Consider the following 21,856-nt stretch of genomic DNA (forward strand, 5'->3'; position numbering starts at 1 on the left):
TCCTAAATAAATAAGTTGAAAGTGTGTATAAAATACGTATTGTTTTTAATGTTAGCTGTTCGTTATTTTTAATAAAAAAAATAATAAACTTATGTCGAAAATTTAAATCACATCTTTTCTTTTAAGTTGCAGAATTGTTCTGTTGTTGTACATGCGAAATTTTACATTTCAAAGAGGATATTATTTTGGATCTCTCTTAATATCGACACCAGTATTTATTCTGTAATTTGTACCATGTTCATGAAGAACGAAAATTAAACATGATTAAAATTTATTTTATGTAATATTGGTGATCTGACAAAGTTCCATATCCTACCGATCAACCATCCAAATATAACATAACACATGTATTGTGTGAATATTGTCATTTATTTTATGACAATACATCAAATATTATCATTCTATATAGTGATAACAAAAACAATCTAAGGGGAGATCCAGACAATACTGACATCACAAGTTACTTTTATAAAATCCCTGAATATGACAAAGTGATCTCCCCTGTTACATAACTTTACAAAACTTTGACAAAATAATTTATTTTATATAGAAAGAAACTTTATACAGAGGTAAATGTGTATATACAAAAAAAAGCATAAATTACAAATCGACGACTTATGTGTCAGATGTATCTTTCTGTACGATACGTCTGATATCACTGATTTCTAACAATCTGCTGACAGTGAATCATCTCAGTCTTTAACTTTGAGAATCATGGACATTTTGAAAAACGTAATTTAATATTACAGATCCTGGACTCCAAATACAATGAAAAGTAGAATCGATATAATACATTCATAACCTGCACTAAGTGAATTTTGGCTGTTTTTTACTATATTGTTTTGCAGCATGAACGCCCACAATTCGTTCCGACTTTGAAATCGTGTCTGTTCAATCAGCGGCTCTGAAGGTGAGCATGTAGCGTTTCCGTCCGTTCTCTTGAATAACACTCGTCTGCAACCGAGTTTGTAGCCAAAATTAGAGACATGCAATATTTAATCAAGTTTACAATATGGATTATTTTGGTTTCTTTGAACTTCGATTATAGTTCTGAGAAAGATGAAATATACGTAGTTGTGACGTCAACAGGTCTGTTGGCAATACGAGATGTGCGGCGTGCAATAGAAAACGTTTCATATTCTCCCGGATAATGCAACAACAAAAAAATACGTTTGAATCGTATTACCTGGTATATTCTTACATTATAAGCTATTTAATTTTTACTGGTATCTGGATTAATAAAAGATGTACAGAGTACTCGTCACGAAATTGTCTAAATCTGTAAAGACAACAACATTAATTCTGTTTTAATGAAATTTTAAAACGTGCGCATACATATTAATTATATCTAATACAATGCTTCAAAATTGGTAAAATTGCGCCATACTCACAAGTCCAATCAACAAAACGATAGTTTTTTATTACCCTGTTCTTTTTCTCAGAATTGATTAAAATTAAAAGTTTGTTTTTTGTATTTCATCATAATTAAAGATTGTTTATCGACCAAAAAGTTTGAAGATCGACAAGTGTACAATGTTCAACCTGACATTTGATTAATGATCACATGGGGGATAAAAGTCGGAAAAGACGTCAAATGTGGAGGTCAAATATGATGAAATCTTCCGCAAAACAAATATTTTGCCATTTGCTGCTTTTGATGTCATTGGGAAGTTAATGTAGTGTTGGAGGTTTATGAGTCAAAATTATGTTACTACGATCATCGTAAACTCGATAGGTCGTCCAGTGCGCGCTGACCGAATTTTCTCTCTCAAATTATAGACTTTTAAAAACGGTCGACGTGAAGTTGTGGTTAATTTGTAAATGAAGGAAAACGGTCATTAACAAAAGAAAATTAATCAATTGAAATATAAATGGATCCGTCATGAAGTCCACGGGCGAGACGGAAGCTGGTATTACTTCCAGGTTTTGTTCACTTCAGAGTCGGAGAGAACAATATGTAGATTTTATCTCACTCAGACCAGTTCAGTGGTTTTGACTTAAAGGAGCACTTCTCGCCACATGTTGGTGGAAGGCAGTTTTCGATGACATATTATGCTGCGTTGCTTTCATTTTTTTAAGTGTCGAGAAAAAATTAAGTTTTGAACTTCATTTAGTAAACATTAGGACTGTCGTTTAACCGATACTTTTATATTTCAATAATTATAGGTTTTACATGCAAAAATCATACTTTAGTTTATAACCTGGCTAGTTTCCATTGCTTCATTCGAGAGAAAAAAGTTATAAAACTTTTTAATGGTCCTTAATAAAATCATTCGATCGTGTGTTATGACTTTTTCGTTTAAACATGTGGGTTATTTTTTGATGGGGACTGTATAATCATTCACATTTGTTATAAACCGTATTACGTAAAAGTCTCTTTTAAACACGAGATTACACACCATGCATAGCCATAAATTACTGTGATAATTTGCACACACATGCGTCTGGGTCATGGTGCACAGCCATTAAATAATACAGGTAACATGGTAAATGTGTTTATGTACGCCTTGTTTATTACCTTTGTCCGGCTTTTACTTACTACCGTCCATGTTTTTGCATCTTTTATCGAGGAGAGAGTTAATTTAAGTTCAAACCGATAATGATGACGCGCGAGTTTACTTCACTTCTGCCGGGAGATGAAAGCACTTTGGATGAAAGATAAAAACGACCACAGAATGCAATCATTTATTATAAACCATCTCAAACTACATTACTTCTTTGTCTCTTTTGGAAAATTCCAAATGAAATAGCATGTGGTATGTTTAATGTTAAGCAGATTGATATATCATGTTTACAAAGGCCTAGAAATGAAATTCAGTCAAAAGTAACAAATCCATCACAATTATTTTATTTTTGACAAATCCAAGGTTACCATTGTCAAAGTGCTATGGTAGGTACAGCTTCACAGTCTAATTGTGTGTGTTGTATTCCATTAAATGTGTACCCAGAAGCCTTTTCGAACTCCCTCAGCTAATGGTTTACTCATTCAAAGTTCGAACAAACAAAGAATCGATTTGTGGTGAGGGACTCAGATAAATATGCTATTGACAACTTGTTATTCAATGTGCTCCAGCATGTACAAAGACTAATTTAGCAACGGGGTTTATTTAAATCTACTTTGGAAATAAATCGGTCAGCAATTAGTTGGAAAACGTACTCCGCAACTCCAAAAAGTTTGAAGCTTTAAAAAAAGTTAATTGGTTGTCCTTGAAGAAATTAAAATGTTAAGAGTTAAAAACGACAATGGCTTATCCTGATTCTCAGAAAATAAAACAGTTAATATTTTTTCTCGTTTACTGAAAACAGTAAATGGAAAACCCAAATTTATTCTCATGTTGACCATTAATTATTTTTATTCTTGACTAAAATGTTATTTTTCTTTTCTTCATACGGTAAACAAATCACTTTTTTCTGCATGAAAAAATGACGCAATTCGCATCACGTAATTTGTAAATGACAGTCATATCAGATATGCAATTTAAAAAGGTTTCTTTCTGTTTGGTGTCATTTAAAAGTTAAGGTCGTGTGCAAATAGGCATTCCATATTTGGAATCACCTTGCTAGTGCGTCCTATTCTACGTATATTTCGCAATCAGAGCGAAACAAATATCCCAGGAATTTTTTTTCATTCATAAAAGTCCTAAGATGCGAAGTCCTAAGCATTTAAACAAAGAAAAAAAAATAAGAATTCAAGCAAAATGATGAAATAAAGAAAAACAGTTTATATACACGGAAAAGTATTTCAATTATCCTTTTTTAAAATTTATGTTTACAGGTACATGTACATGCTTCAGCAATTTTGTTCTGAGATGTTTTGAGCGACTGAAAGAAGCTTTAAGACACGAATGATATTAATCGAAGGAAAAAAAACAACATTTTTTTTATTTAAAAAAAATTAACGGAAAAACATGATACTTTGTAAACAAGAAAATTTCGTAATGTAGTTTATGTCGTCAGAATAAACACGATAGAGCGAGCCGAGTGCAAAGGTTTACTATGAGTCAATAGCAAGCATGCGCAATCACCGATTATAGTCCGTTCCAAAAGTTTCGTTGCCTAGACGGGGAAATCCAGATTTTGTGTACATAAAAATTTATCTCAAACCTCCTTGACTGAACGAATTCCGCCAGTCTCTTCTGCTAAACAGATTTTTTTCGCCGTGTCTATAAACTCGGCAAAATTTATAGCAAATGTTTAATTTCTATTAAAACTACAAATATGCAAGTAAATTATAAATAAATTATGTATACAAAGAAGCAACTTAATTAAGTACATGTTATATATAATAATACATTTTTAATTTTACAATGGGTCAATGTAGAAATCAATGACTTTAACACTAAGTACAAATTCCAAATGATGATCAATTCATTTTTGTTCTGTACTTCGTCATCAATTCCTTGGAATTCCTAGCTTTCATTAACCACCTTCTGGGTTTAATCATAAAACAATTAATCATTGCCTACAATCAACAAGCCGACCATAAATCAGTCTAACGCGTGCTCGGAAAGGTCCTAACGGACAAGTATTGGGTCCTGCTAGATACTGGACAGTTACATTTTACTTCTTTTAAGTATTCTGTTGGTTGAAATTCACTCATTAACGTTAGCATCTACATTACTGACACCAAAATAAAATTCAAAAGTTTATTATTAAGTCAAAGAGACCGACCTATACTTACGAAACGGAAGAAAAAAATCTAGTATAAAGGGATTTGCAATTGAATTCGTAAAGAAATTCAAAGTATTCATACTTATGTATCTAACAAAGATCGAAGTCCTTAATAAAAAGTACGTGTTAAGATTACTGCCCCCGAGTGCTCGGTTTATACTCGCGGTTCTGGGCACACATTCAGACGAGAACACAGTATCTTCGTTGTTAATGAATGTGTTGCCAAAGAATGTTGTTTATTATCTCGGAGAGACATTAAGGAATCTGCAACATGCTGTGTATTTTTTCAAATACACGTGACAATATTGTGGATTCAGCTTCTATAATGGTATTTGATAAAATATAATAACACATTTCTCTTATGAACAAATACTGTGTAGTTTATGCAGAGGTCGGATCTGAAAACTCTATGTAGCAATTCCTCCTACAATTCCATTCTACTCTAGCAATAGCTTTTAACACGCTGTAAAGTACCGGATCCCGCAATGGAGAGAGAGAGAGGGTGAGGAAACCAAGATTTTCATCCCAATTTGAACTGTTCAATCCAATTTAGCATGGATACATGCACGCAGAACTTTCCATTTTGATATTATTATAAACGTTAACAATATTTGATGAAATGTAAAACATTAACATTAAGTGTTGATAAGGATTACATTCTGACTTAAGTCCTTTTCAAAAATTGATATTATTTATGCCACAATTTGTATGTACATGTATAGAAAAAAAGTGTTATGTACAAATATCAGAATATTTGGTACAGACTCTGGACGTTGTAAAGAAAACAGGATAAAATCGTATAACCTTGAACAAGTTTTTGACGTTTCGCAATTTTTCAAAATATTTTTTCTGATTATATTAGGTGGGGTCAACGTCAAAAACGTTGATATGCATCAGACTTATTTTAGGCAGATCATTATATTCGATTCTAAAATGGAGTTGTGATAAAACCTAGGGTTAAATTTAGAACATTGTAATACAATGTTTTAGTACTAAATTTTAACTTCCACATACATCACATGAACATGATATAAACACGGCTTTAAAAACGTCATTGATGCGTTCAGTAGCTGTTGACTTCAACATGGCGTGATCTTTAAAACTAAGATACAGGTGGTTGTAGTAAATTTTAATTTGCCGTGTGCCATTTGTTCTTCCTTTCCGCATAACCGATTTATTTGTACCCATGCACACCGATAAACTTTAAAACCCATTTTGTTGTTTGTCAACTCCCTCCCGAGGTCGTATCTCTCTACCCGGTTATTTTAAGATCACATGAAAGGTCTTACATTGTTGGTTGTTTAATTCTGAGTTGTGTACTTTCTTGACAAAAAAGAAACCACAATTCGGTGAGTTGCTGTATACAAAGCCTGTAGTTAATGGGCTTCTTGTTGATAATCATCCAAAGTCCCTTAACGCTCAAGGTAAGATATCCCGGGACAATTATTAACAGATACCCTGCTTCATTTTAAAGTTGAACATTAGTTCAAGAAAATGAAATATCAAACCGTTGTCTAAACGTAAGTTGTGACTAATAGACTTCAGTGCACGTACACTAGGGTTTCACTTTATAAGAAAAAAAGCAAAGTACACGGTTTGTGGGAGCTTTGGCAAACCAGGTGAACTTCACGAGTTGTAGTTTAACAGGTAAAAACTTACACGATGGGAGAAAGCCACAAAGAAGACACCACCCCTCACATTTTATGATCCCCCCGTAGTTTCTATAAATTTATAAATCATTAAAATGATAGAAAAACAATGCAAGCTTACGTATATTTGACATCAAGATTTGCAGATATTATATCATTTTGTAAAAGTATATAATATTCCTATCTGAATTTCAAAAATCGGCAAGTATACTTGCCTTCATATCTGTTTAACACGAGGGTGTAAATTAATTAAGTGTATCTAATTACAATAACAATTCATTAAGAATAAAATTATTTTTGCAGAGTTATGAATTCCAAGGGTGAAGTGGGTTAATCGTGTTGGGCGAGAATAACTCTTTTTTTGGTAGAAGTGTGCTTCTGAGACATTACCCGAACACCTGCCCATATGATTCCCTTTCCTATATTTCAAATCAAACACCATTTCACTCATTTAACAGCAGTGGTTTTAACCAGGCTTAATGTTGAAAATTACCAGGTCTATTGAATACTAGTATGTTCTTGATTCTGAAATTAATGTAAGAAAATCTGTCTGAACAATATTATATCTTAATTCAAGTAAACAAGCAGCTGAGTTAAAACAAAAATATGGATTTAAAGGTTATTTTTAAAATTTATCTTTGACAGTTTAGTACCTTCACAAATTTATTCCAAGCAGATGTCTAAAATGCAGTATGGTAAAGGAAGTTTTCAAGGAAAACAAAGAAGTCGGTTCACTTTATGCATAAAATAGCCCTGTAGATATACCAATAAATTGATCAAAACTTGATTTTCCATTTGAAGCATTCAAATAAAGTAGAGACTTGGTGCTTTCATATCCTATTAAAAAAAATCTTCTAAAAGTCCAGGTCTAGGAGAACTGGTATTATGAAATTGCAATGGGTACTTTCAGTGAAGAAAAATTTCAACTTCTTAAAAAATTAATTTGTTGACAAAATCAGAAAAGTTCTATCATTTACTAGTTGTATATTTTAGAAAAAATGTGTGTCAAATATCAAAAAAAGCTTTAAAAATTGGTAATTTTGTAGACTTTTTCAGAATATGAGGAAATTGACGCATTTCGGACAACCAAACAATTTTTTAAACATGGCCTAGGGTGATGGGTAAAGACAAAGGATAAACAACATGCACATGAACTGCGCGTCAGCGTTGTACCGAAAAAATGTTTATCTCTTGTTTAATATCCATTTCCGTAAATATTGTCTTGTGACTTTGTGCGCATATTGTATTTACTAAAGTGGTCGATGCATGCATATAGAGATTATCTTCATTTTTCATTATTTTGTTTTGTTTAATTATCCTAGTTACGTCATAAAAGTTTTAAATGGAGGACCGGATATCCGCTCAAAGCTAGGAAGTGGTGTTTGCTGATTTCTGATTCGATGACAGTATTTTATAGGAAGTTTTTGTCTGAACTGTTAGTTGTGACCGATTTTCTCTAAAAAGTGAAAAACTGCATTAATTTTTTTTTAACACAGTCTTTGACGTATTACATAACAACTTTGTTTTTTTCCGCTATGTAAAATATGGCGGCAAATATTAAATAAAGCCGCTGCATGTTTTCCACTTATATGCATGATATACTGGTCATTTTGGCACTGTTTGCATGTGTTCCTTTCATTACTTACTAATATATGGAAGCTGATTTAAGAAAATATTCTTTTCATTGAAATATAACAGTGCATGGGATTCTTTAAATTTATCGTGAGAGTGACTATTGACTCGATTCAAACTGTCTTATATGTGCATCTCTGAGTACCACTGTTTGATAGAAAGTTGCATGGTAATAATAAATCTTAAATTTTCCGAGAAAAGTCGATGTAATCAGCTCCACTGAATTTATATATCCGTCAGTTTTGGATAATGTAATATCTGGGGGAAAAATTAAAATGAACATTGCTGGTCATTTGACGTCATATTACAACAACAGTGATTTATTTATAGTGGGAAAACAAACAAACAAAATTTCCATCTAACTCATTACTGTAATGTCCGACTTGTTCACAAGAACTTTATTTATTTAATTAAAATCTTCAATTAATTTGTGGAAAATAAAAGCCACAAACACGAATTCTTGACACACCTTTCATTAATTAATTATACCAATTTATTCTATTACAAACAACTTTTTTTTGCTTTTCAGCTAGAAAATTTTTTGACAAAAAATTTTGTGCCAACTCAATGGCAGAAAATTAAATTCACAAAGAAGACTACAATGATTTCTTTCACATGGACGCAAGTAAAGATTTTTATTTTTAATCCTCTATCAAGAGAACAAGAAGTAACTTCAAAGTGGGCGGCAGTAGAATAAAACTACACCGGAAGCGGACACGGTAATTTGACCAGCAGCGCTTTAAAATCTATTAAGATGGACCATACTGATTACGGACCCTGATTTGTTAGGGTCAGTGCGGGGGAGTAAAAGTGTACACTGACCACGGCACATCCTGCACGTGCAGATGTATCCGATTTCTGTGAGATTCCCATTGATCAGCAGCCAAGATGTCGCTCGACATTTCTCGGCCATTGATGACTAAGTTTTACTAAGTCAATGCGAGATTTCCGAATGATACACTATTTTTCTGATAAGCGCAGTAAGTAGAGGAACACGAAAATACTACCGAACACTGTCACTCCACGCTACTCAAGCATTGGACATTTCATCTCCTGGAAAGACTATAAACCAGCAGTTCCTAAACGAATATTAAACAGTAAATCATGTACATGTAGCCCGACAAAAAGAGAGGTGGACAACAATGAAATTATATCTTCTTCATTATTTTTGTGTAATTTAAAAATGGGAAACTGTTCTTTTCCATTATACGGACATATTTATAATCCAAGGACGTGTAACATTACTCTTAAGTTTGTAAATTTATATTTTTTTCTTTTACAAAAGGACAATGTCGATAAATCTCATGCACTCAATAGACTAGTTGTAGCTGAGTATAAACCAATTAATTATAAGTATTGTATTACTTATTATTCATGCGAAGTAGACTTTTTTCACAATATGCAACACTGAAGCTATTAATTAATTCAAAATACTTGTTTTCTTTTTATTTGATTTATAAACAATTCTGTAACATCTATTCACAAATGGAAACGAATATTTGTTAGATTCACCTCATAATGTACTACTGATGAAATTATGAATATAATTTAACATTGATTTAAGTCTTTCGACGTGTATTTTTAACATAGACAGCATATTGGTATAAAATGACAAAACTCAGACGTTTAATTATCTTGATAATGAATTATTCATCTTGAATTGAAAGCAATATCTGAAAGTAGTATTATACAGCTAGTGCTGACTTTATTTGTGGTTTTCTTTTCAAACAGTTCTGGGAAAACCTGAATTTAATGTGAAACGAGCTTTGAAATGTTAAAGGTCAAAAGTGTGCCCTCTTCATATCATTTCAGAATTTAACTTCGATAAAGATTAGTGAACATCTTTAGATAATAACAATTATATCGCTGTATTCGAAGATTCATGCACTATCTTCGTATATGGTTTCGCACGTTTATACACGCGTTATATACATTTGCATATGTTGGATTTTCCAAATCCGAAAATAACTATTTCGATTTTGTATGCGAGGTTCATCAAATATTTGCGGTTTCCTCTAGAACAAACATTTTGAAAAGTCTTCTGTAGATATTCAGATTCTATATGAACTTTTATTTGTAACCTTGACTGAATTCAATCATGTGTGAAAAATAATCATTAATGGAGTCATCCCGATATATATCAATGAAAATTCCTTAGCAATGAACAATACAAAAGACAACAAAAGTTACAAATGATTTCCTAGCAAGTATACTGACAGATTAATCCATAATGATAGAAGAACAAGATGAAGGCGGCTGCTTCCACGCATGACTTCACCGTGAAAACCTGCTTTTCATCTCATTGAGATGATTAAGATTGACCAATTGTGGATTACATAATCATCTCCTACAAATTAATAAGTCTATAGGTCAGGTTACGTTGACCTTGTTCAGCCTAATACTCGAGGACTTTGCCAATGTACTTAAAAATGTTCGTTATAGATTATGAATTGATTTCTATTCATTAAAGTTTTGTATTAAAATTTTTCTGTGCACTTTCATTCAGAGATCAATTCAGCCATTCTGTAAGTAGGTGGCCAAACGGTTCCGTCTCACCAGACAGGAATGTTACTTATGTACGACGAATTGAAAAGAAATACCTTGGTTTGATTTGTGGTGTCATAAAAAGGAAAGAATCTGAGGGAATATATATATACTTTTTTCGTAATAACGAGGCCAAATTATATATACTGTATTTTAATTTTACATTAACAAACCTAAAATCTGCTGTTCATTATTTACAGAATAAAAATAAAATAACATGCGTACCTACACGTATCGTCAAACATGTAACACTACATTTGTACGTATTAATCATGTATCTATCTAAACTGCCTTCATGCACTATTACAAAATGACCCCTTCATACTTTAACCTTTGTATCTTTCTTAATCAGGAAGTTAAGATGTACCCAATTTATACAAGATGGTCTGGACTAAAGTTTGAGATTTAAATGTAGAAGGAAGAAATCTCCCACGATCTTTACTTTAGTATAATAAAGGTTGTAATATTTCTCATTCATAGCATACCTTCGGTGTCATTTGACAAAAGATAACAGACAATGCTAAAGCCTGTGTTTGTGTGTCCTTTCATGAAATCGAACATTTTCCACGCAAGATCAATTTCTGTATTTGGCATCTATCCAGGTTACCGAGAAAAACAAGAATGGTGTAGATATAAATTTCAAAATGCAGAGAGAATATATACGAGAAGTGCGTATTCGTGCACTTGTTCACCTTTTGTCAAATAAAAAAAAAATCCTTGAGACGACGCGAAAGAAATCAGTTAATGACTTTAGAGCACTAGGATGCATTTGTAGATTCGGTGGTGAGTATGTTTCTCGAGATAGACACAATGATTCATGAAAGCAGTTAGACAAATGATAAAGACACGCAACACAAATTACGCGATAGTTATCACAACATGCTTGGGAAGAAAGAGATACTGTCATTAGCGTGTATCATTACAGATGACTGAGGCTGGCTGCTGAAATATTACACAAATTGTTTACATAAAAACTATCGAAAAGGTACATTTACTTCTATTACAAACACTGTACTTACTTTTGTTACATTACATATATACCAATGGATTGTAATGTAAATTTTGAATTTACCGTTTTGTATCTTTTGCCATCGGTAAATCAAAAAAATTACAACATGACAGAACTCTAAATAAGCATTAATTTTGTGTTTATGACCGTATACTATTATAACTAGACTTGGTTGTTCAAGAGGTGGTTAAACTGAACACGTTAGTTCACACCGAGAAAACACCGTGTTAAAATTAACCAACTTTTTGACAATTTGGGCCCTGATGCCTCAGTTCGTTACAAAACCATACATGTCATATTTTGTTGTGACGTCATGCGTTCATTTTTCTGTGCAAAAATAAACATTTCATGGGGTTTAAACATTGAATCGATGATATTTCACACAAAAAAGTCAAAAATATGAATTTATCTTCATATCAAAGTAATCGGGTATCATTGATACATCGAGACAAATTAAACCTCGTCAGCCAGGAAGCTTCATGGGATTAGATCACGTGTCCAACCCACATTTAGTTTCCAATATAAGTTTATGTTTTCAAAGCAGGGACGTAGCAACCGGGGGGGCCAGGGGGGGGGGGGGCTGGCCCCCCCACTTTTTTTTTCCCAACATTACCTTTATTATAGAAAATGTTCATTAAAAGGATGGTTGGCCCCCCACTTTATACCAGAGTATAGTCATATCAAGGGATTGTCTGGAAAAAATTGGAGCTGAAAGTAATTGGCTTTGAAAAAGTTGGCCACTACCCCCCCCCCCCCCCCCCCCCCCCACGAAATAGGATTATAGGATTTTCGAGTTTGGCAACTTCTAATTTTCCGTTTTTTTTTTTTTTTGCTTGTCAACTTTTTCAGGTAAGTAAAAAAAAAAATTTCTCTGGTTGGCCCCCCCACTTTCAAAAACGATGCTACGTGCCTGCAAGGGCATTATTTCTTATGAAGTGTATTAGTTTTCAGATCTCATTATTTTTATGTAACAACTCCATTTCACATAAATTCCGCCATTTTGTGATTAGAAAATCTCCAAGATAGAGTGGTTGCAAAAATCTACATGTGCATCGATACAAGAAGAAACAGTATATCTTATTAAAGTGATCAATTTATTCATGATAAGTTGTACTTATGCAGAACATTACATTTACCACTTACAGTATACATGACAGCGTGTTGTAAGGGAGGTAACCGAAACATACATTACTGAGCGCCTCCAGGCAGAGTTCAGGTTACGAATGTTCTGGCGTAAGAAATAGATGTCCTTATAAGTTTGACGTGGTATTGGCACCAACATTGTTAAATAAATGGTCCCTGGTTTATGGTTCTGATCCTAACTGGGGACGTACTAAGTCACATTAAAATAAAACAAGAGGCCCACGGGCCTTATAGGTCACCTGAGCATTATGCAACAACTTTCCAGTTATTGAATTTGATTCATGTTTTAAGCCAGATGCTAAATGGCATTCACAATTTTGAAAGAGGCACCATTGATCATCATAACAATACACTTAGCAGTTGCTTAGCTTGGTTACTGAATACCCATACGCAGGGTAGGGGAACAATATTGCATTTCAACTAATCAGTAATATTCAGCAATAATCAGAAGTGCCCCTAACACTGACATAAACCCCTGACCCTAGGTCCACACATTGCACAAATTTTTTAAAGGCACCCTTAAAATTGCCTATCCAAAAAAAAAAATAAATGTAATATAAATATAAAGGAGCAGATTTCAAACAATTAATTCATTTTCAGTATATAAGTAGAGCCCCCCCCCCCACCCCTGACCTGGGGCCTTGAATTCACAATTCTGCAAGAGTAGGGCCCTTGCTCATCATAACTATAAAAGTAGTTCATCTGCTTCATACCCAGAGACAGAGAAGAAAATTTTCAAAGATTTAATGCATTTTCACTATATAATCAATAGAGCCTCGCCCTAACACCAGAGCCCCTGACCCTGGGGCCATAAAATTCATAATTTTAGAAGAGGCATTCTTGCTCATCATAACTATGTAGTTAGTTAGTTTATTTAATACCTAGGAGCAGAGAAGAAGATTTTCAAAGAATTCATGCATTTTTACTATATAATCAATAAAGCCCCCCCCCCCCCCCACACCAGAACCCTTGACCCTGGGGCTATAAAATTCAAAATTTTGGTTTATGCACTCTTGCTTATCATAACTATGCACTTATTAAGTTTATTTAATTCCTTTGAAAAGAGAAGAAGATTTTCAAAGAATTCATGTATTTTCACTATATAATCAATAGAGCCCCCCCCCCCCCTCCCCAACACCAGAACCCTTGACCCTGGGGCTATAAAATTCACAATTTGGGTAAAAGCACTCTTGCTCATCATAACTATGCACTTAGTTAGTTTATTTAATACAAAGGGGCAGAGAAGAAGATTTTCAAAGAAATCGTGTATTTTCACTATATATAATCAATAGAGCCCCACCCTAACACCAGAACCCCTGACCCTGGGGCCATAAAATTCACAATTTTGGTAGAGGCACTCTTGCTCATCATAACTATGTACTTAGTTGGTTTATTTAATACCCAGGAGCAGAGAAGAAGATTTTCAAAGAAATAATGCATTTTCACTATATACTTATTTAGCCCCGCCCTAGCACTAGAACCCCTGACCCCAGGGCCATGAATTTCACAGTTTTGGTAGAGGACTCAATGCTGATTACAATCATGCAAACAGTTTGACTGCTTGTTGTCCAGGAGTAAAGAAGATTTTTAAAGATTGCATTAATTTTAGTGGTTTTGGCCCCACCCCTCAGGCCCCAGGGGGGCAAGGATCATGAAATTCACAATTTTTGTTCCCCTTCACCCATAGATGCTTTGTGCCAAATTTGGTTGAAATTGGTTCAGTGGTTGCAGAGAAGAAGCTGAAATGTTCAAATGTTAACACACGACGCACGACGGACGACGACGGACGAAAACGGATAGCAATAGGTCACCTGAGTTTACTCAGGTGACCTAAAAAAGGGCCCAGAATGCCTTAATGGTCACCTGAGTATTATGTTACCATCTACAGTTTAAAACAACAAATATAGGCAAATAAATAAAGCTATGATGCCCAAAAGCAAGAGAAATGGGATAATCAGCGATCAGCAAACTATTAATTTAGTACTCAATAAAATATCTTAACGTTGATCATTTATGCGCCTGTACCCCCCCCCCCCCCAATTTGTCACTATCCCCATGCTGACTAAACGAAAGTTTTAGAGCACTATTAGTATATGCTTTATAATTTTCCTCGCCTTGGCTTCTCTTTTTTCTTTTCATTTGTTATCTATTGTACAATGATATAGCAATTTTGTCCCATTTCATTTATCTATTATATGAAAGTTTACCTGACCTTAAAAACTATGAAAGTACTTTTGCATTAAATGTTATAAAATTCTTGTATAATTCTATTATTCAATTGTCATTTTAAGCTACATAATTTACAGTGATTAATTATTACAGGTGAATAGCAAAGGGGAATAACTTTCAGTAAAAGTTAGTAAAAGGGTACAGAATTTCAAAATCTTGTAAAACACCCCTACTTAATACGGTATTCTAAACTCTCTTTACCTCCTAGAAGTCCCAAAGTAAAGAAGAAAAAACTCAAGGAAATACTCCCATTTTCACTACAGATTCAATGAAACCCGATTCTAACTCCAAAGCCCTTGGCCCAGGGGCCAAGATATTCACAACTTTGGAAAAGACACTCTGTTCATCATAACCATTCTCTTAGTAAGTTTCCTTCATAATAATGGGCAGAGAAGATTTTCAAAGAAATAATGCATTTCTACTGTTTCAAAAGAACCTCACCCTAACAGCAAAATCCCTGGCCCCGGGGTTTGAACTCAACTTTTTTTTTGAAAAAAAGAGTTCCCTTGCTCGGTAAAACCATACAATTAGTTTTTCTGATAAATGTACCCTGGGGCAGAGAAGATTTTCAATTAAAAAAAAAATACATTTACAATATATATAAAATAGACCTCCCAGACATGAACCCTTTGGGACAACAAAGTTCACAATTTTGGAAGAGGCATCCTTGATCATCATAACCATGCATTTAGTTTATTCTAAATACCCAGGAGCGCAGATTTTCACAGAAGTAATGCATTTTCAATATATAACCACCAATGGAGTCCTGCCCTGCAATGTAACATCAGGCTCCGGGGCCATAAAACTTAGCCAGCTCACTTTTGAGATCAAAATTTGAGACGGTCTCAGATTTTGGTCTCAGTCTCACGTAAGGTGTGCCATAAAAAATTGTCGTCTAAGTCTCACTTTCTTAGTTTGGTCTCACTTTTGAGCTCAAAAAAGTTAGACAACTTAAAAGGTGTCTAACTTCTTAATTTTTGTTCTCACTTCCAATATGGCGTCTTCGGCAGCGAGACTGAATATTTTCAACATCATTCAAAGGCAGAGAAAAGATCCTCGTCCGCGTGTTTTCAGGGATAAAAGTTATCCATTAGAGGATTTGGAGCCGAATGAGATCTATGTTAAATGCCGTTTTCGGCCTGCTACTATCCTGTTCCTTGTGGTATTACTGTACAATGATCTTGTAAGACCAACAAAACGAAACTCCGCCCTGCCCCCTCTTTTACAAGTGCTGGTAGCCCTACGGTTCCTGGCCACTGGATAATTTTATAACCTCTCGGTGAACCACTGGGAATCGCCAAGTCTTCGACTGGAAGAGCCGCTCGCCGTGTGTGTTCCCTGCTTGCGAGTTTTGCACAGAGGTACATCAAATTCCCTGTAGATCTATCCACATTCAAGAGTAGATTTTTTGACATTGAAGGTTGAAATTACAAACTATCATTTCACATTCAATGCGAATTAAATTACTCTGATTTCATGATGAGGGCACACATGTTATAACGCACAATAAACTGAGTGTATTTCCCCTTTAATTGAAAAAAAATATGTAGCTTTATAATAAATGCTTTAAAGTAAAAAAAATTAACAAGAAATCTGTGAGCCAATGCTCACTAGTAATACCCCCGCTCTGATGTAAATAAGCACTATCATGTTAATATACATAAGTTCAATTACAGGCAGATGCACAAAAAATATGAAGTTGATATCAGATTCATATCAAAATTAATCCCACCATATGGCATGCCTCAACAAAGTCTGTAATAACTACTATCTACTATGAATAGCTAATGAGAAAACTGCGACTAAGATTTGTTATGTATGTAACGGACAGACAAACAGGAAGTTGATATCGGATTTAAACAAAAATGTATCCCACCATATGGCATGCCTCAAAGAAGATTATGTTAAAATTTCAAGCATCTGTGATGAGCAGTTGCTGAGAAAACTGCGACGAATTTTTTAAAGTATGAAACGGACAGACGCACAGACAAACAGGAAGTTGACATTGGATTTGAAAGAAAATGTATCCCAATGTATGGCATGCCTCAGAGAAGATTGTGTTAAAATTTCAAGCATCTGCGATGAGTAGTTGCTGAGAAAACTGCGACGAAAATTTGTTATGTATGAAACGGACAGACGCACAGACAAACAGGAAGTTGATATCAGATTTAAACGAAAATGTATCCCAATGTATGGCATGCCTCAGAGAAGATTATGTTAAATTTCAAGTATCTGCCATGAGTAGTTGCTGAGAAAACTGCGACGAAAATTTGTTATGTATGAAACGGACAGACGCTCAGACAAACAGGAAGTTGACATCGGATTTGAGCAGAAATGTGTCCCACCATATGGCATGCCTCAGAGAAGATCATGTTAAAATTTCAAGCATCTACGATGAGCAGTTGCTGAGAAAACTGCGACGAAAATTTGTTATGTATGAAATGGACAGACGCACAGACAAACAGGAAGTTGACATCGGATTTGAGCAGAAATGTATCCCACCATATGGCATGCCTTAGAGAAGATTGTGTTAAAATTTCAAGCATCTACGATGAGTAGTTGCTGAGAAAACTGCGACGAAAAATGTGTTATGTATGAAACGGACAGACGCACAGACAAACAGGAAGTTGACATCGGATTTGAGCAAAAATGTATCCCACCATATGGCATACCTCAGAGAAGATTGTGTTAAAATTTCAAGCATCTGCGATGAGTAGTTGCTGAGAAAACTGTCACGAAAATTTGTTTCGGACGGACACACAGACACACAAGGGTAAAACAGTATACCCCCCTCTCCTTCGGAGCGGGGGTATAATAAATCTTTATCTACCTTTCGTTCTTGATAAATATCGGCATCCTCTATTAGCCTAGCTGTTGTTTTCTTTCATACTCCATTGATAAAAGAATTACCACAAGGGAATTAAATCTTGTAAAAGGTGATTTTTTTCTTACACCAATATGACACAAATTTATCTCGACATGTCATCGAAAGCAAATGGCTGGATAACGTTTTTGAATGATACAAATATTTTCAACAACAACAACAAATTGATAAGGAAACTATCCCCTGTATTCACTATTCAGCGGTGGAGCACAAAAGTTAATAAAGAATAATAGACATCCCCCTCTGACTCTGGTTCACAATTTTGGAAGATGTGCACTTGCTCATCATAAATATATATGTGGTTTATCTGCTTATTCCCTAGGAGCAGAGAAGATTTTAAAGAAATAATGCACTTTAACACTATACAATCAATAGAGCCCCCCCCTTCCAGGAGAACCCTTTCCCATGGGGCCACAAATTTCACAATCTTGTGAGAGGCATCCCTTGATGATCATAACCATGAGAGACACCCCTTCTTCGTTATATCTCTATACTTGGAAGGAATTGATCCTTACGTCGCGGGATCGAATCCAGCTGTTGGACGTGGAGACCGGTCCTTCTGATGAGACCGTATAAACCGAGGCCCCTTGTCGCTGTAGGTGCTGGCACGAAAAAGTTCCCTCCCTGCTCAATGGCCCTGAATGTCGAGTATAGGACATAATTAGCAGCTCTCCACCGGCAAGTGGTGATGTCTCCATCTGAGTGGAAAATTCTCTAGAGGGACGTAAAACAATATACAGTCAATCATATATATAGAGAATAATACATACCCTTTTCCATATCACATCCTGTATCAGCCCGAGACACCAATATCAGCCAGAGGGCCGAAGGCCCGAGGGCTGATATTGGTCGAGGGCTGATACAGGATGTGATGTGGAAAAGGGTATGTTTTATTATATTTATTACATAATTAGTAATAGAATAAACAACACATTCAGTTGAGAAGAAAATAAGTAAATAATCATGCATGGACTTCTTACATACATGTACATAGTCTAACGTCTCATACGATTTGGGTTTGTTTCTACTTCTATTTCAATGCACTTGATCCGTAATTTGAAAATATTCTATAGTATTACATGTATTTGTAAATTAAGATTAACCTTATTTTCAAAAAGTTAAAATTAAGAGAATATGAACCCACCAAAAATTGTGTATGATCACAAGTACTGTTATTGTGGTTTAATTTACTAAGGGTGTGATATTGATGTCACAATAGCCGTATCAGCCCTGCAAGGCTGATATGGATTTGCAGGGCTGATACGGATATCAGCCCCGCAAATCCATATCAGCCCTGCAGGGTTGATACGGCTATTGTGACGTCAGCCATATCGCACATGCAAAAAACCTGTATTTATTACTAAGTGTGTAATAAATGGAGATAACGAACAGTAATCAAGCTCAGAGGTGGGATCAGGTGCCATGGAGGAGTAAGCATACCCTGGTCACACCGAGGTGCCGTGTCATATAGTAGATGTTGGCAAGGAAAATTAGAAAATACATCCCTCACTGCCTAAAGGACAATATTTCAATTTTCCATCGCCAAATGGTGGCGTCTCCATATGAGTGAATAATTCTCGTGAGGGACGTTAAATAACATACAAACCATATACCGGTACTGTATTCAACACAATCATTGATCCTATCTCTTGTGTTTCCTAAAGATTAGTGTTCTTTACTATTTTTTTTTTATAGATTACCCTGTCACGGAGTTCGAATTAAAAAAAAAAATCGCAGTAATTCGGCGTTCATCGTGGAGATAGTCGAATGGTATCTTCCTAATTCGTGTGCGGCGATTGTTTTGTTCATGTTCAAGACAATCGTGGCCACTGTGCGATTTTCAATTATCCGTAGGCGATCGTACAGCAATCGCTATGCACTCTTACAATATTATTCGTAGTAAATCTTCTACTTTCGTAGCACTCGCAGAACTTCCGACGCTGCGAGTTTCTACGATTTATCGCGAGTGTCCCACGACTTGCTGTGCGTGTTTCTCGGCTCAAAAGGTATGTCGTACGATTTCATACGAAAACAGGTCATTGACCGCGAGTGCAATACCAGTACCGTCCGTGCGAGTGAACAGTTACTGCGAATTAGTACGAATGTACGCGTTGACCATAAAAAAGTAATCTGTTGATTTTCCTGTCATAACATAAAAATACCGCCGAGAAGAATGGTGAAGAAAACGCAAAATGAATCCACATACATGTAATCAGAAAATGTAGAAAAAAGCGGCGACAGACCCTCAATTTCAGTGAGGAACAAGAGGCAGAACTTGTAGAATGGCTAAAGAACCACACTATATTTTACAATAATGGATCAAAAGAATACAAAGATACACAAAAAAGCAGCGCCTTTGGCAGGAGAGGGCTCAAGAAATGGATGTTCCAGGCATGAATTACCAGTATATATTGAATGAAGCATTTTGAGAATACTGTTACATGTACACCTTAAAGTTTTCTTTTTAATGGATGATATACAAATCTGGAAATCATGTATGGAATACTGTCTCAATTTATTCTATTTATATTTGATAAATGGTTTTAATTGCTGTGGTTCCGGACAAAATTGGGCCTTGACAGCTCAGATACACCTGTCACACATTAAACAATCAATAGTGAAGAGGAAATTATTCAGATTATCCCCGAACAGCTTGGGCAAATTTGATAGGGACCATGGCATGTTTCCTTATATCCATGAAAACTTGCGGGAACAATATCTTCGTCTGTCTTTCGACAGTGGATATCCTTTGGTATTATTTGGAGTCGAACAAAATACGAAGAGAAATTAAGATTGATTGATTGATTGTATGTTGTTTAACGTCCTTCTCGAGAATTTTCCACTCATATGGAGACACCAGCACTTGCCGGTGGAGAGCTGCTAATTATGTCCTAAACTCGGCACTCAGGGCCATTGAGATCTTTTTTGTGCGACACGGGACCTCGGTTTATACTCAAGTCACTTAGATGATCTATTGCTATCTGTTTTTGTCTTTCGTCGTATATCGTTCGTCTACTAAAAATGCACTCCCCTTTTTGAGCAGTGAGGGATCTCTGCGACACGGCACCTCGGTCTATTCGAAGGACCGGTCCCGATGTCCTACCGTGGGATTAGAACAGGCGACGTAAGATATAAAAAATAAAAACTGATCCTTTGCTAAGCGTTCGTCACTTTGGAGTGAAACCTTCGGAATTTTCCGCTAAAACCTTGAAAACAGAGCCTCGTATCACTGTAGGCGTTGGCACGATAAAGATACATCGCTGCTCAAGGGCCCTGAGTGCCGAGTAAAGGTGTTCTCCTTGTAAACCTACGTACCTTATCCTCGATTACTTGCAAAATATTTTTGTTTAAAAACCTTCTGATTTCGCACGCACACAAGTGTTCTAAAGTTGATATTAAAAAGATATACTTGTAAGTATTAATTTAGTTTTCGGTCATGAGTTCGTCTTTTACAGCTGTTGGAAATCCCATGATGCTAAGTACGCCTCGTTATAAGAAAACCTTATCTGCATTCATGCATATAAATGAAAACTAGAGGTACTGTGGGCACTGAGCTCACGCCTCCCATATGGTTATAATGACAAATTCATGTATTTCTCTGAAAGACCCGATTTATGTGTCAGATCGAAAAGTAAAATAGGAGGTGCACAATGGCATTAAGGTAATAAGGAATCTGGGACAGTATCATTTAATTTATCCAGTGATGTAGGAGTTGTGTATAAGAGATGGGTGCCCTTCCATATTATAGGAAGAATGGCAGTGTCCATGTTTTGCTCAGGGAAGCCCCAAAATATATGTCCGATCAAAAAATAAAATAAGTGGTGCATAGTGGCAATAGTGTAACCAAGATTCTGTGAAAGTTTCATCAAAGTCTCATTAAATTTCATTCAGTGGTATATAAGAGGTATATAAGAGGAGTTGCGGATAAGAGAAAGATGGGTACCTTAAAGCGTAAAGGACGGACGTACAGAAAGACGGATGGACGGACGGACGCATGACGGACATCCCGATCACTATATACCCTCCCACTTTTGATGATGATGACTTTTATCGTCAAATTTCCAAAGATTTTATGAGCGAACTGCTTTATGATTG

General features: G+C 35.3%; 1 pseudogene; it reads left to right on the forward strand.

Annotated features, from left to right (window-relative positions):
- The first annotated feature begins 15,871 nt into the window (after positions 1-15,871).
- LOC134270540 (putative nuclease HARBI1) overlaps positions 15,872-21,856 on the forward strand; it is a 319,031-nt pseudogene continuing 313,046 nt past the window's right edge.

The sequence above is a fragment of the Saccostrea cucullata genome, unplaced genomic scaffold, assembly GCF_032062105.1.
Source record: "Saccostrea cucullata isolate Sc308-1 unplaced genomic scaffold, CSIRO_AGI_Scuc_v1 ctg281, whole genome shotgun sequence".
NCBI lineage: Eukaryota > Metazoa > Mollusca > Bivalvia > Ostreida > Ostreidae > Saccostrea > Saccostrea cuccullata.